Here is a 15006-nt window from a genome sequence, read left to right on the forward strand (position 1 = left end):
TTACGTACATGAATTGATATAAAATACATTTGTGACCAATGTCTGTGTGTCAGAATTGGGTACTCACTTGTCCACCTCCAGGCGACCTCATAGCTGATTAAGAAGTGGTTGCTGATTAGAAGAGTGACTGTGGATGGCCTGGATGATAGAGCGAGCAAGTTCATTAACTCTTGGTGCATTAACAGTGATGTAATGCAATACAAGCCTCATGAATCCTCCCAGCCAATCAGAGCAGACGAAGAACAGTGAAGGCGACATGACGGATGGCCTCGCAGAGGGGGGCACTGTGACCTTGCGGCTCATTAACTCTTTTGCATATGCACACAAGAACCAGGGGAGTGCTTTAACATGGGGCGACATGTAACACAACCAGTTAAACCAATTATACACGAGCAACGGGGTGAAATCACTATCATACACCACCTTCATGATGTGACAGCAGAAGGTGTAAGACTGTGTAAAAATGCAAAGGCAAAATTTACTGATATCATCAGGATGTGTGTGGCAATGTAAACATATTTACTGAATGTCGAAACATTCACATGATAACCACTGTGAGGAGAAATATAGCAGCTTTTCAAGTTTGCTGGCATATCTCAAAGCAAACATATAAAGCTTAGGATTTAAAAAAATGAAATGAAAAAATATATCAGCAACAGATACAGTTAAGAGATCAGACAGAGATCAGATCCCCCCCATTTAATGTTGTTATAAGTGAAGTCAGTGCTGACAGAGCTGGTGACAGATTACTTTTACCTTTAACCATGACTGCTTGGCCTCCTTCTCATCTGCCTCAGCTCTAAGGGTCCTCAGTGCCTCCTCCAAGGCATAACAGCTTGCCTGCAGAAGACTGTCGCAGAGAAAACACACACACACACACACACACACACACACACACACACACACACACACACACACACACACACACACACACACACACACACACACACACACACACACACACACACACACACACACACACAAACACACACACACGGAATACTTGTTGTAGCTTTCCAAATGGGGGCATAAAGATAAACAAAGATAATTAAAATAATTATGACATAAAGATATACAAAGATAATTAAAATACTATTGAGGAACCCTTAGAGTAACAGAAAGCGCTTTGCATTTTCAGAAATTTTTTATTTCACTTTTTGTTCATAGCACTTTCTAATGAGGTCATATCTGAATGTTTCTGAAAGAGAGGTTTTGTCAGACTAAAACTAACAAATGTATCTCCAAACATATAATTGATGATGTTTTTTTTTATACCTTTAGGATTTAAACTAACATATTAATATGAGAAAATATACTAAAAATGGCCAAAAATGATTTAATATTTTACAAATATATTTTTCAGATATATACACTACCATTCAAAGTTGGTAAGATTTTTTTTTTTATGAAATTCTCTTACGCTTACTAAGGCTGCATTTATTTGAATAAATGAATTTAATTTATTTAGATGAAATGGTTATATTTTTAATATATTTAAAAATGTAAGTTAGTCCTGTGATAACAAAGCTGAATTTTCAGCATCATTACTCCAGTCTGCAGTGTCACACGATCCTTCAGAAATCATTTAAACATTTAAATGATTTTGATTAGGTGCTCAAAGAAAAAAAAATTGTCAGGATTCTTTGAATAAAAAGGGAAAAAGGCATACATTTGAAATAGTAAGCTGGTATTGATTATAAATGTCTAAACTGTCATTTCTGAACAATTTCATGTCAATGTTAAGTAAAGGTATTAAAAAAAATTTACTGACCCCAAACTTTTACTGAATAAAGTGTAAATGTTATGCATTTTTATTATATTTGCATGGGTGTAAAGTGCAGTATTAAACTAGTTAAAAAAACATTTAGTTGACACAGTGACTGTATTCTCCCAATCAACCCTCAGTCCTTTTCCAGTTTAGGCAGGAATATTTATACAGCTGTTCATAATGGTCATTAGCAAAGCACACAATGAAAAGCTCAATACATCTTACAAGTAAACTACTATAGGCATTATCAGTCTGATTCAAATGACTGCCTTCCACTTCCACTATCCAGACGCCATGGCTGCTGCCTACAGTGAGTTGGGACATGTCTCGGCTGTTTTAGCTGATGATCTGATGTGACAGTCTCACGATGGTCTTAGTCACTAATGGGAGCCAACATTCCTCAGCATCTCCACCCACGTTTAAACAGGGCTTCCTAGAAACTCCCGACAAGCTTAATAAAACATCAATAGTGCCAAACACATTGTATAGTGAATCAATCCAAAGCATCAGCCGGGCTGCAGCCTGACAGGTGGTGATGGCACAAAAAAACTCCCCGCGCTCCTCCAGTCTCACTGTAGGGACCACGGGACGCTGTGGCCTGACACCAGAACTCATCACGTGGCTTTGATCACACAGAGGGAAGCACGCAACGTGTCGCAGCTGCGCGACGAAACGGTGCATCTGTCAGATGTTGCTGACAGTCCCGCCCCGCACACTCAGTACGGAGAGGTACTGATCTTTATAAGTGGTGACTGAGAGGTACGCTTACTGACGGATGAAGGTGACCCAGTTTGTAAGGAGAACTATTAGCATAGCTTTTTTTGTAGCGCTGGGAGGGAACAATGTAACTTTTGATAAACAAGTGGGAAATTGAGGACAGCATCTGAACTTTTGTGTCAGTGATTTGTTCCTCATATGTACAGTTAGAGCTTCTGAACCTTTCACACCGTCTATTTCTCTGGCCTAATAAACTATAAGATTAGCATCTATATCTGGATAGCCAATATTAGCCATCTATGGTACAGGGCAACTTAAATCAAATGGAAGGTCTGTTCACTCGGCAGCCATATTTGCAATGCCTCGAGGCAGCTATTTCGGGCATCCAAGATAGTATCTACTTGAATGGGGGAATCCTGAAATCTCAAAAACTTCTTTCCGAACTCACAATTAAATAACATATTTAAAATCAGCAACAAAATCTGACATAAACTGTCCCATAAGTGTTGTTTCTTATGCACAAATAACGTTATAAAAGCTTATTTTTCAGGATTGACCAGCCAATGCGCATGCGAAAATATATAAATATTATACCTAATTCAAAATATTAATAAATATAATAGTATACAAATACTACACATTTTCAAAAGGGGCTGAAATGGACACTTTTATCACAATTACTCATGTGATCAGAAACGGTTAAAAAAAGCACAATAAAAGTATCATTCAAGTAGCCAATTTAACTTGTGTGCTATAGGCCTAGAAAAACCAGAGCACAGCCATCTTTAGAATTTTGTGTTTGAACTTCAGTTGTTGCTGTAGCTCTGTATATTTCTATGGCAGCGCTTCCAAAGAGTCATTAGCTGGTGGAGTAGATTTACTTATTGTAGTGTTAACTAAAGTTATCATGAGCATTGTAATGTTTGAAGCAGATGTCATAACAAATGTTAGCAGACCGGGTATATTTTAAATGAGCGGTTCATTCATAAATCCATAAGATGACACCACCATAATGTGAAAAAAAAACAAAAAAAAACGAAAGACAGAACACAATGAGTGCAGCGCTGTAAAGGGGTTTGAAAAGCGCTACATAAGGTTTATATTCAACATTTTCCGAAGCTTTGTATAATGAACAGACCAAAATGTAAAAAATAATAATCATTTTCATTATCTGTTTATTATCTTATCAATTTAATGCCATTTCATTATTGTCACGGATCACAGAGGAATCAGACAAGATGGTAAGTTATCAGTGTTTATTTTGCAGAAGGATTGCGGTCGGAGATAACAGGTGAGAAGAAGTAACATAGAAAGTTCAATGAAGCTTAGCTGTGGTTTTAAGTCTCTCTCTTTCTTTCCCTCTCTTGCAGGTGGCTTGGCGATGGCTGGTACGGATGGGTTGATCCAAGATGAGTGAAGCGACGGTAAGTACAAGGTAAGTGATCGGAAAGTCTGTGAGCCATGGAATGACGAGACCAGACAAGTGACTGCAGTGAAGGTGAGTGTTTTATAGTCCATATGGTTGATGGGACACAGGTGACGGTGATTAGTACTCAGGGGATAATGAACGGGGAAAAGTCTGGTTGGGTGAAAGGGAACGAGTGGGCGGAGATGGTGATCTGGATGATGTAACCCTGACAGTACCCCCCCCTCCCGAGGCGGCTCTTGACGCCTGAGACGGGCGCTGCCGGCGGCGAGGTCGACCACGACCCCTGGGAGCCGGACGATCCGGATGATCACTGTGGAACTGGGTGAGTAGCGTTGGATCCAAGATGTCATCTCGCAGGACCCAGGAACGTTCCTCTGGTCCGTAGTCCTCCCAGTCCACCAGGTACTCCAGCCGAGGACCTCGCCGCCGAGAATCCATGATAGAGCGGACTCGATAAATGGGCTCCTCTTCAACGGGAACGGGAGGAGGTACGTCAGTGGGAAGGTTATCTGAGGGAACAGGGGTGACAGGGTCAGTGAAGGGTTTAAGTAAGGAAACATGGAATGAAGGAGCAATCCTGAAATGAGGGGGAAGATTGAGCCTGTAGGTCACTTCGTTCAACTGCCTCTGGATGGTGAATGGTCCGATGAATCGAGGACTCAGCTTACGGCAAGGTAGACGGAGACGGATGTCTCGAGTCGACAACCACACCTTTTGACCTGGCTGATACTGAGGGGTGTCGAGTCGGTGACGGTCCGCTTGTTCCTTGTGTCTCCGTACTGCCTGCTGTAGATGCACATGAGCTGAGTCCCATTCCCCCTCGCTCTGATGGAACCAGAAGTCGACAGCTGGAACCTCCGAGGGCTCACCCGACCAAGGAAAGAGTGGAGGCTGGTAACCAAGGATACACTGGAAGGGGGTGAGCCCGGTGGTGTTCTGCCGCAGAGAGTTTTGGGCATACTCAGCCCATGGGAGGTAACGGTTCCAGCTGTCCTGGTACTGATGGCAGTACGTCCGCAGGTAACGTCCAATCTCCTGAATCTTCCGCTCAGTCTGGCCGTTAGTCTGCGGATGGTAGCCTGAGGAAAGGCTGATGGTGACCCCGAGGAGTTTGAAGAAGGCTTGCCATACTCTTGAGATGAACTGAGGTCCCCGATCCGAGACGATATCCTCTGGGAGGCCGAAGTTCCTAAAGACGTTGTGGAATAGAGCTTCAGCTGCTTGTAACGCAGTGGGAAGACCAGGTAAGGGAATCAGCTTACAACCTTTAGAGAACCTGTCCACAACAACGAATACGCAGGTAAAGCCTTCTGAATTGGGTAGATCAGTCATGAAATCGACACCAATGTGTGACCATGGTCGCCTGGGAAGAGGTAACGGCACGAGCTTGCCTTCTGGGACTCTCCTCGGGGTGTTGGTGATGGCACAGACTGAACAACCGCGGATGAACCTGGAGACATCTCTGGAGATGGACGGCCACCAGTACCGTTGACTGAGGAGCGAGAGGGTACGCTTGCTACCCGGATGTCCAGAGCCCGGAAGGGAGTGAGCGGAGTCCAGAAGGGGAGTACGTAGATGTGGAGGTACGAAAATACGCCCTTCTGGACCTCCCGGCGGAGCGGGTTGACGTGTCAGTTCCTGGGCGATCTGTTGGTCAACCTCCCAGACGATTGGACTGAGGATTACGGCTGGAGGGAGGATAGGTTCGGGATGAAGATCTTCAACAGAGGTGTGATGGAGTCGTGAAAGTGCATCAGCCTTGCAATTCTTACTCCCGGGACGATATGACACCACAAAGTTGAAGCGTGTGAAGAATAGAGCCCAGCGGGCTTGTCTAGGGTTCAGTCTTTTAGCCTCCCTTAAGTACTCCAAGTTGCGATGATCGGTGATTACTGTGAATTGATGGTTAGCTCCCTCCAGCCAGTGCCTCCACTCCTCAAGGGCCAGTTTGATGGCCAGCAGCTCTCGGTTACCGACGTCATAGTTCCGCTCCGCCGGGGCTAATTTCTTGGAAAAGAAGGCGCATGGAAGGAGTTTGGGTGGCTCACCCTGCCGCTGAGAGAGAACTGCTCCTACTCCAGTAGATGAGGCATCTACCTCTACCACAAACGGAAGGTCCGGGTTTGGATGAATGAGAATGGGAGCAGTGATGAAAGTTTCCTTTAAACGCTGGAAGGCCTGTACTGCGGAGGGAGATAGGGACAGAGACTTGGGCCGTCCCTTGAGGGAAGAAGTGAGGGGAGCACTGATATGACTGTAGTTCCGGATGAATCGTCTATAGAAGTTCGCGAACCCCAGGAATCGTTGCAGTTCCTTTACGGAGGAGGGTTGTGGCCAGTTCTGGATAGTTTCCACCTTCCTCTGGTCCATTTGGATGCCCTGTTGGTTGATGACATAACCCAGGAAGTGAACGGTAGAGGTGTGAAATTCGCACTTCTCCAGCTTCAGATATAACCTGTGTGCTCTCAGCTTCTCGAGGACCTGGATGACATGTTGATGGTGCTCAGACATAGAAGAAGAGTATATGAGTATATCATCAATGTAGACGATTACAAAACGGTTGAGGAACTCTCGAAGGACTTCATTCATATGACCTTGGAAGACGGCAGGAGCGTTGGACAGTCCGAAAGGCATGACCTGATACTCGTAGTGGCCCGAGGGGGTCACAAAGGCAGTTTTCCACTCATCTCCATGCCGGATTCGGATCAGATTATACGCACTTCTAAGGTCCAGTTTGGAGAAAATGCGTGCACCACGCAGCTGTTCCAGGGCGGCAGGTACCAGAGGAAGGGGATAGCTGAATTTGACAGTCTGAGAGTTAAGATGACGGTAATCGATACAGGGCCGCAAGCCTCCGTCCTTTTTGGCCACAAAGAAGAAGCTCGAAGCGGCAGGGGAGGTAGATGGTCGAATAAACTGCTGATGTAAAGCTTCCTTCACATACTCCTCCATGGCCTTCTGTTCCGGGATGGACAGAGGATATATACGACCTTTGCGAAGGGTGGCTCCGGGTAGCAAGTCGATGGCGCAGTCCCATGGCCGGTGTGGAGGTAGTTTGGTTGCCAGTTCCTTACTGAATACGTCCTGGAACGCCTGGTACTCCACTGGGATTTCGCCTTGAACTTGGACTTCAGGGCTTTCCACCGAAGTAGAACAGACAGGAACTCTAGTTTCCCCCGCGGGTGACTTGGAACGGGACGAAGAATGAACCTTCTGGATGGAACTGAGGCAGGATCTATGGCAATCTTCACCCCAACGGAGTACCTCTCCAGTTCCCCAGTGGAGTACCGGCTGATGTTGTACTAAACAGGGACGTCCCAGGATGATATCCGCGGTGGACTCCTCCAGCACCATAAGAGAAATTTCCTCAGAGTGTAAACAGCCGATACGAAGAATTAGAGTGGGTGTATAATGGCGAATTCGACCACGACCTAATGGCTTGCCTTGTATGGTTTGGACGGGAAGATCTCGGCACAGACGGCGTCGCCGAATATTCAACTTTTAGAGAAACTGGGTGGATATGAAGTTCCCCGCAGACCCGGAGTCAATGAAGGCTTGCGCTGGGAGACAAACACAGGAGGTTAATACATGTACTCTGGTACGTGTGAGAGGCTCAATCTTCGGGGAGAGTTGAATGGCACTTACCGCCTGTCGCGGAGATCGTACAGGGCAAGAACTGAGGAAATGCTTGTCGGAAGCACAGTATAGAGAGAGGGAATGTTGAAATCTGCGCTGGCGTTCAGCTGTAGAAAGGTGGGTGGAGTCTACTTCCATTGGAACTGGTGCTGGAGGAGTGACTGAAGGCGCCGGAGGCGGAGAACTTACAGTGGGTACAAACCTATCACAAGCGGTGAGACGCTGGGCTGTACGGATTGTCTGCTGGATCAGATTCTCTAACCCCATGCTGTCTTCATACACCACCAACAGCTGGCGGACGTTGGAATTCAAACCATGACGAAAGGCGGTGATCAGGGCGGTTTCATTCCAGCCGCTAGCTGCGGCTAGTTTGCTGAACTGAAGCGTATACGAACTCACTGAAGAATTTCCTTGACGGAGGTTATAGAGTTGGTCGTGAATGGACAGTTCTGATATTGTTTGCCCAAAAACCTCTTTAAAGTGCTGTTTAAAACTTGAGAAGGATTTGACCACCGGGGCATCTGAATCCCACAATGACTGTGCCCATCGAAGTGCTTGACCAGATAACAGTGAGATAATGAAAGCCACCCGGGCGGTATCACTACGGAACTGATGCTCATTCATGGAGATATACAAGGATACCTGGAGAAGAAACCCACTGCAGTTCTCCGCCTCACCAGAGTAGGGCGCTGGCCGGGCCATGGGACTCGCAGAGGCAGTGAACGAAGCAGCGGGAGGTTGCGGAAGTGGAGGTGGTGGAAAGAGTGCCGCGGCGACCGGAGGATTAGCCGCTGAGGAATCCTCTTCTAAATCCGACTGATTCTGCATAATTACTCCTTTCTGTGGTCTGGTCTTCTGTCACGGATCACAGAGGAATCAGACAAGATGGTAAGTTATCAGTGTTTATTTTGCAGAAGGATTGCGGTCGGAGATAACAGGTGAGAAGAAGTAACATAGAAAGTTCAATGAAGCTTAGCTGTGGTTTTAAGTCTCTCTCTTTCTTTCCCTCTCTTGCAGGTGGCTTGGCGATGGCTGGTACGGATGGGTTGATCCAAGATGAGTGAAGCGACGGTAAGTAGAAGGTAAGTGATCGGAAAGTCTGTGAGCCATGGAATGACGAGACCAGATAAGTGACTGCAGTGAAGGTGAGTGTTTTATAGTCCATATGGTTGATGGGACACAGGTGACGGTGATTAGTACTCAGGGGATAATGAACGGGGAAAAGTCTGGTTGGGTGAAAGGGAACGAGTGGGCGGAGATGGTGATCTGGATGATGTAACCCTGACAATTATCTGCATCCATTTAAAAAATAATGCCTTTTAAAAAGTTATTATATGGCTCCGAAGCTAGCACAGGACCACTTTTAAGAAACTTGTGGTGTTATTTTTGTCATATTTTGAAGCATTTGTTCTTTTGTGCTTCACAGAGAGTAAAACAGGTTTGGGTTACACTTTATTTTAAGGCGACGCTGTTACATTGTAATTACTCGAATACGAACTGAGTAATATTAATTAACAACATGTACTTACTATTGAGTTACAGTTATGGTCAGGCTTTGGTTTATGGTTTGTTACTTGTAATTATGCATAATTTACTGCTATTACTACAGTGAGTATAGTAACATCGCCTTAAAAAAAGTATTACCCAGGTTTGTTATGACATTAGGACGAATAAATGATGAAAGAATGTTATCTTTAAATTGAGGCAGAGAACATTCTAACTACAGAGATGACTATTTTGTTTTTAGCACACAGTGATGACATCACTGAAGAAAACAAGACATAGAGGTGAGTTACAGAATGGAGCAATAACATATGTGCATTCATTAAACAAAGCTGCCAGAGTTCAGGGGCAAATGAAAAAACCCATCAACCATCTGGAGGACAAAGAAAAATCTTATAATTGTTCAGACTTACACAAAATTAAAGCCAGAGTGCTTCAGTTGGCTGTTGACTCCAGAAAATGTAAATTCCAGAAAGCATGACATCTGCCTCTCTCCAAAGTTTAGGCCTCATCTGTTACAAATTATTCCCATCTATGGTGAGGAAAGAGGGAGAAAAAAGTTAAATGCATTAGAGATGGAACTTTTATATAACATGGTTTGCAGTGGCTACGCTCAAACTACTAATTCCTCCAATACACTTAATGGAAAAGAAGAGCTATTCATTTCCTCACAAACATGTCCATTAGGAGCAGAGATGGCTGGCTTAGGAATCTGTGTTGATGTGCTGCTCTTTACGGCATGTAAAAGAGAAGCTGAACTGATTGACAGGGCATGCATACAAGCATTCTCTCTCTCGTTCACTCTATCCTGTATTCTCTGGGGTAAAATTATCTTTTGGAGCTGTGCCAGCTGTCCTTGTTGAAATGGCAGAGGGAAGTGGACATGTTCTTGTCTGAAACCAGCTCCAGATAAAGTGATTATGTCTTACATTATGCCACACTGGGATTTCTTCATCATGCAAAGTAGCAGGGAAAAGAAAAATGGAGGAATGAAACATAAGCAAGAATTAAAATGAGAGTGAGATAAATGGCTATCAGCCATCTTGTAGCATTTCATATCATCCATCTGGACTCAGTCACAAGTCACCACGCATTTCAGCAGATGGGTTATTATTATAATCATCTGAAAAGATGCACACAGAATCGGTATGCCAATTCAAATCGAGAGGGAACATACCACCTCACATTTATAAGCTTGAATACAACTCAATAATAATAAAATAATAATAATTTAAAAAACAAAAATAATTTTCATAAATTTGATTTATTTTTAGATTATGAAAATGAGAAATGTTGTTATAAGTTTTTTTTATTTCAGTTAATGTTTATTTTATTTAAGTAATGAAAATATTTTTTGTATCACTTTTAGTATAATAAAGTATAACAACCCTGCATATGGCATCTGTCATAACACAGCTTTAAAAAATGAATTTGTATGTTGACCAGAAAACGTCCCAACTAATGCTTTATGGGTCACAAGTGTTAATTTATTACTCAAATGAAGTTCTAGATGAATACATTGAACTTGGGATGGCATGATAGATGGGTGTGTTCTCAATAATTTCCTTTCATCTCATTGGATCAGACTGGAGAGAAAGGAAATCTGTTTTAATAAAGACATAATCTTATTTTAAATAAATATGAGATCAATTCTCCAATATCAAATTTGAGGATGAAAACTGAAGCAGTAATGGGGCGACCGCGACAATGAGCTGAGAGATGGAATTGGGAATTGGATGGAAAAATAGAGGCATTATTCATAATACGTTCATCTTCCAGTGCAAGCAGACTAGCTTCATCTCTCTCTTCTCTCTTTCTTCTTTCTACAGTTCTTCACTCTTATAATGGCCATTCTGCATCCTCATTTCCCAGCTAACAGCACATATCACGTCAGAGCCGTCCATTCATTTGGTGCAGTGTGAAGAGAGCTAAGGGTGCGGAGAGCGAGCCAGAACGGGAAGCTCTAACGCTTACACAGGCTCCATGCGCACTTTATGTCAGATTCCTTGACCATCCAAATGAGGGGTGCAGAATAGTATCGCTTCGACATTCAGCTAACAAACCACTTGGCTTTCAGGCCTTTTGATTTTGTTTGAAAGCGGGAGGCAATCCACAGCCAAATTGACAAGATGGTGCGAAGCCAAGAAAGCAGTGAATGAACAGCCCTCGACGAACACCATTAGCCAACCAGAGAGCACCTCAAACTTTTATAGAGCCTTCATCTTGTCCAGCGAGTGACTGCTTGGATTCATTAACAGGAAGCTGGAAATTGAATGGAACGATGTTATGTCTTTTGCTCAAGTGTATCTTATGTGAGAAGGTGAAGGAAACTTTTAAAGAACCTCAGACAATGAATGACGCCGCAAGCTGTTTAGGATAAACGAAGCAGAACCCGATAAATATACGTTTGCTTTGTCAGTGCTGGAGGCGTTCAAAATCTTGTTCTGTTCTTTGATCCGTTTAACCAGTCTCCTACCAGCAGATCTGATGAACAACACAAAATAGCAAAGATTAATGCTGAAAATTGAAAATGCAAAGTAGGCTATCTATTTATAATGTTTTCTATAGATTATATTGCAAATACTTGACTAATAATAATAATAAAAATATTCAAAAATGTTAGGGTTCCTTTTGAAAAATACTTAAGATGTCCTGTAGTTATGTGAGCTTGTTTCCATCACTGAATAAAAATAAAAAAACGTTAATTGCTTCTTTTTATTTCACAACTCTGACTTTTTTTCTCGCAATTGCAAGTTTACATCTCGCAATTTTTCTCAAAATTGTGATATAAACTTGCAATTTATCTCTCAATTCTGACCTTATAACTTGCAATTGCGAGTTCATATCTTGCAATTCTGACTTTACAATTCCCAATTGCGAGTTTATATCACAATTCTGAGAAAAACAGTCACAATTACCTTTTTAGTTTTTTATTCTGTGACGGAAACAAGCTTCCATATGTAGTAAAACTAGTCTGAGGAAAATTTCTTAATGAGTTTTTATTAGTCTTTGGCTTGTCAATATAAATATCTAAAAATAATACGAAATTAAGATCTTTTCATATATTCTATGTTGAATATATGTGTATTTTGTCTTGCTGCACTGGTAGATTTCTCATTCTTACTCATAAGTACAAAATGCACTTATGTTAAAGCCACATTATTTGAAACCATATGCAATCTTAAGGCAGGGACATATTAGAAAAGCTTCTGCCAACTTTTGCTTGTAAACAAGGTCCATTGTCAACAGTGATGAATGAAGCACCACTTTATATTGGTCAACACAGCCAATTCATGTGTTCACTTGAATCCAAACTTTTAGATTCAAAAAATTAGACAAAAATACTATTAAAATAGATTGCTTTGCAGTGTACTAAATGGGGGCAACAGAGGCACCTCCAAAAGTCTGTGCCAGGTACAGTGTAAAAAATATTGTTGGTTTACCTGAAAGTAAGCTACCTTGTTGCCTTAAATTTTGAGTTCATTCATTGAAATAAAAAAATTGAGTTAATACAATGAGGGAGATTGGTTTTATAAATAGAAACTCAAATGTTATGTTAAGCCTGGTTTACACGGCAGGATATTTAGGTCGATTTTAGCCCCGATGTACCCCTTCCGACAATCTTAAGGATGCTCCGATTATCATAAAATAATCTGATCAGATATTCCTGCCGTGTGTCGTGTGTTAAGAGTGCTCTTGTCTGCTCGGAAGGACGTCGGGACCGCTCCGATCTCAAATCGGGGATATCCAACATGTTGGATGATCCGCCATGATTGTTTACTCTGAAGTCACGTTTGATCTCGAGGGATTTTGCAAGATTTTCCGTCTGACCTGGGAATGCTCGGGAGTCAAATCGGTTCGCGTGTGATGTGTTGATTTGGCCGTGTGGCTGCGCACCACACAACGTACGACCAAAACTGTTAGACCCGTGATTTTTTATTGCCGTGTGTGGGGTCTCTCAGGTTTGGAAAATGAGCCGACAATTTTAAAATCGTCCCGTGTGAACCAGGCTTTATCTGAACCACATTAATTATCTAAGTTGATTTGACAAAAAATAAAAAGTTGTGATGACAAATCATGAAAATATTTTTTTCAGCTTACTATTAACATATCAAGTTTATCTTACTTGCTCAAGACGATTCTCTTTAAAATGTTGCTCTGTCATTACAATAGTTGACCAGAAAAAACAACTTACAGAAAATGTTTGGAATAGTCCTCCGGGTGGTCGTGCTGAGAATATAATTTGTAATTGCATAGCATTATGAATTGTGGTCTGTCACATTTTGGAACGCAATGGCAAGAGAATTTCGCTTGTATGGCTAAACATTAACTGACTAAATGCTTCTAATTCGGGTTTCGCTGCAGACTCAGCAAAAGGAGCTGTGAGTGTCGAGAGACTTGAAACCTTACAAAATCTCCAAAACAAACTCTGAAAACTCTCAAACACAAGCAATGCACTTTGTTTTTATACAAAGAGGTAGATGTAGAAACTTGTTCCATTTGTTAAATGCTCAGAATTGACTTGCTGGGTGTTGCAGTTCTGCTTGAGGTGTCAACAAAGGCCTTTCACCACATTCATATTCCTTTGCTCTAAATCATATTACTGCAAAGACAAACATGGAAGACAAGGTCATCGTGGATTGTTTTGGATTTGAAAGGCAGAACTATCATATGAAGGATCAGCGACGTCTTTCGATTTTGAACAACATGGCACAAATGGAACTCAATAAGCGTGTGTGAATGTTGTGGAGTTTAGACCCCAGGAAGGTAATCGTGGGCGATAAAGCATTACTAAACAGCATGTAACAACAATGATCCGAGACTCAATGGCTTTCATCAGAGCTGATTGTATCATGATTGGCCTTAAATTGCAAATCAAACACTGTAGTTGTAATCAGAGCAAGAGAGATACAGAGAAACAAAGCATAGCAAATTTGTGCCTTCTCCAAGTACAGACTTGGAAAATGAGAACGGAAAGTAAGGTTGACCTCTAAAGATAGCATGCCCTGCTATTCAAAAAGGCTGCATGGGGATTCATGGGGGCTTTGATATTTTTCTTTTGACATTTCTTAATTAACTAGCCAAATTAATATAATTCTTTATTATTCAAACAAACCTCAAAATGTGGGTGGTCTAGGAAGGTTGTCGTGCCACCGGGCTGCAGATCATTAGGCAATAACCCTACAATGAGCATTACCTCAGACATTACCATAAAAAGCCATTGTTCGCCATTCAAAAGTGATATGAATTATGAGCTGAGTTTTATGAAGCTCATTTGCAATGAGGTCTTGTCGATGTGCATGGAGGGAAAACGTGTTTAATATGAACGGTAATAGCAACCAGGGGAAGGCTGACACAAATGGGGAAAAAGGATAATGGGGAGAAGAAAATAAAAAGAAACTTGAACGAGCGATCTACAGTATCCCGCATTAGAGAAAGTGGGCAAGGCTTTATGTTTACATGATAGCTGGCCGATATATTGAAAATTCACGATGATTTTCGTGACAGCACTCAAGTATCAAAGCCTTTGTTGCCCAATAATCAAGCAATTTACTTACATTTTAGATAATATTGACAGTTACTTCTACCCTATTCTTCCGCCCATTGAAAGTAGTTCCAAAAGGCCATCACACTGCGCCAACAGACAATTCATTGGATTTTGTCAGATCAGTGTGCGTCCGTGTAACATTCACGTTAGATTGGATTCGTTATGTTTTGTCATCACCTGCCTATGTCACTCATTTGTTGTCATGGACACTAATCACATTCAGCTGTGCACTCATCAGTCACCATCATTAACACCTGTTCTGTTTCAGTTCAGTGTCCGATATTGTCTATGTTCAGTGTGTGTTGCTTTCCGTTTGCCTTCCTGTTAGATCTTTAGAGAAGAAACCTTTTGAATTGAATCGTATAGGCTACGTCTTCCTCATCTGTCTGCCAAGCAACCACCCGT

At 42.3% G+C, this 15006-nt stretch overlaps 1 long non-coding RNA gene across 1 annotated transcript; it reads right to left on the bottom strand.

Moving 5' to 3' along the window:
* Positions 1–64: 64 nt before the first annotated feature.
* LOC143751923 (uncharacterized) lies at positions 65–14754 on the bottom strand. Its single transcript, XR_013207309.1, has 4 exons — positions 14612–14754; positions 9467–9585; positions 757–850; positions 65–138 (listed from the first exon to the last, which is right to left on the bottom strand). It is a non-coding gene; the product is annotated as an uncharacterized LOC143751923 (long non-coding RNA).
* Positions 14755–15006: the final 252 nt, after the last annotated feature.

The sequence above is a fragment of the Siphateles boraxobius genome, unplaced genomic scaffold (assembly GCF_051911475.1).
Source record: "Siphateles boraxobius isolate OS27281-9 unplaced genomic scaffold, OSU_SipBor_1 26, whole genome shotgun sequence".
NCBI lineage: Eukaryota > Metazoa > Chordata > Actinopteri > Cypriniformes > Leuciscidae > Siphateles > Siphateles boraxobius.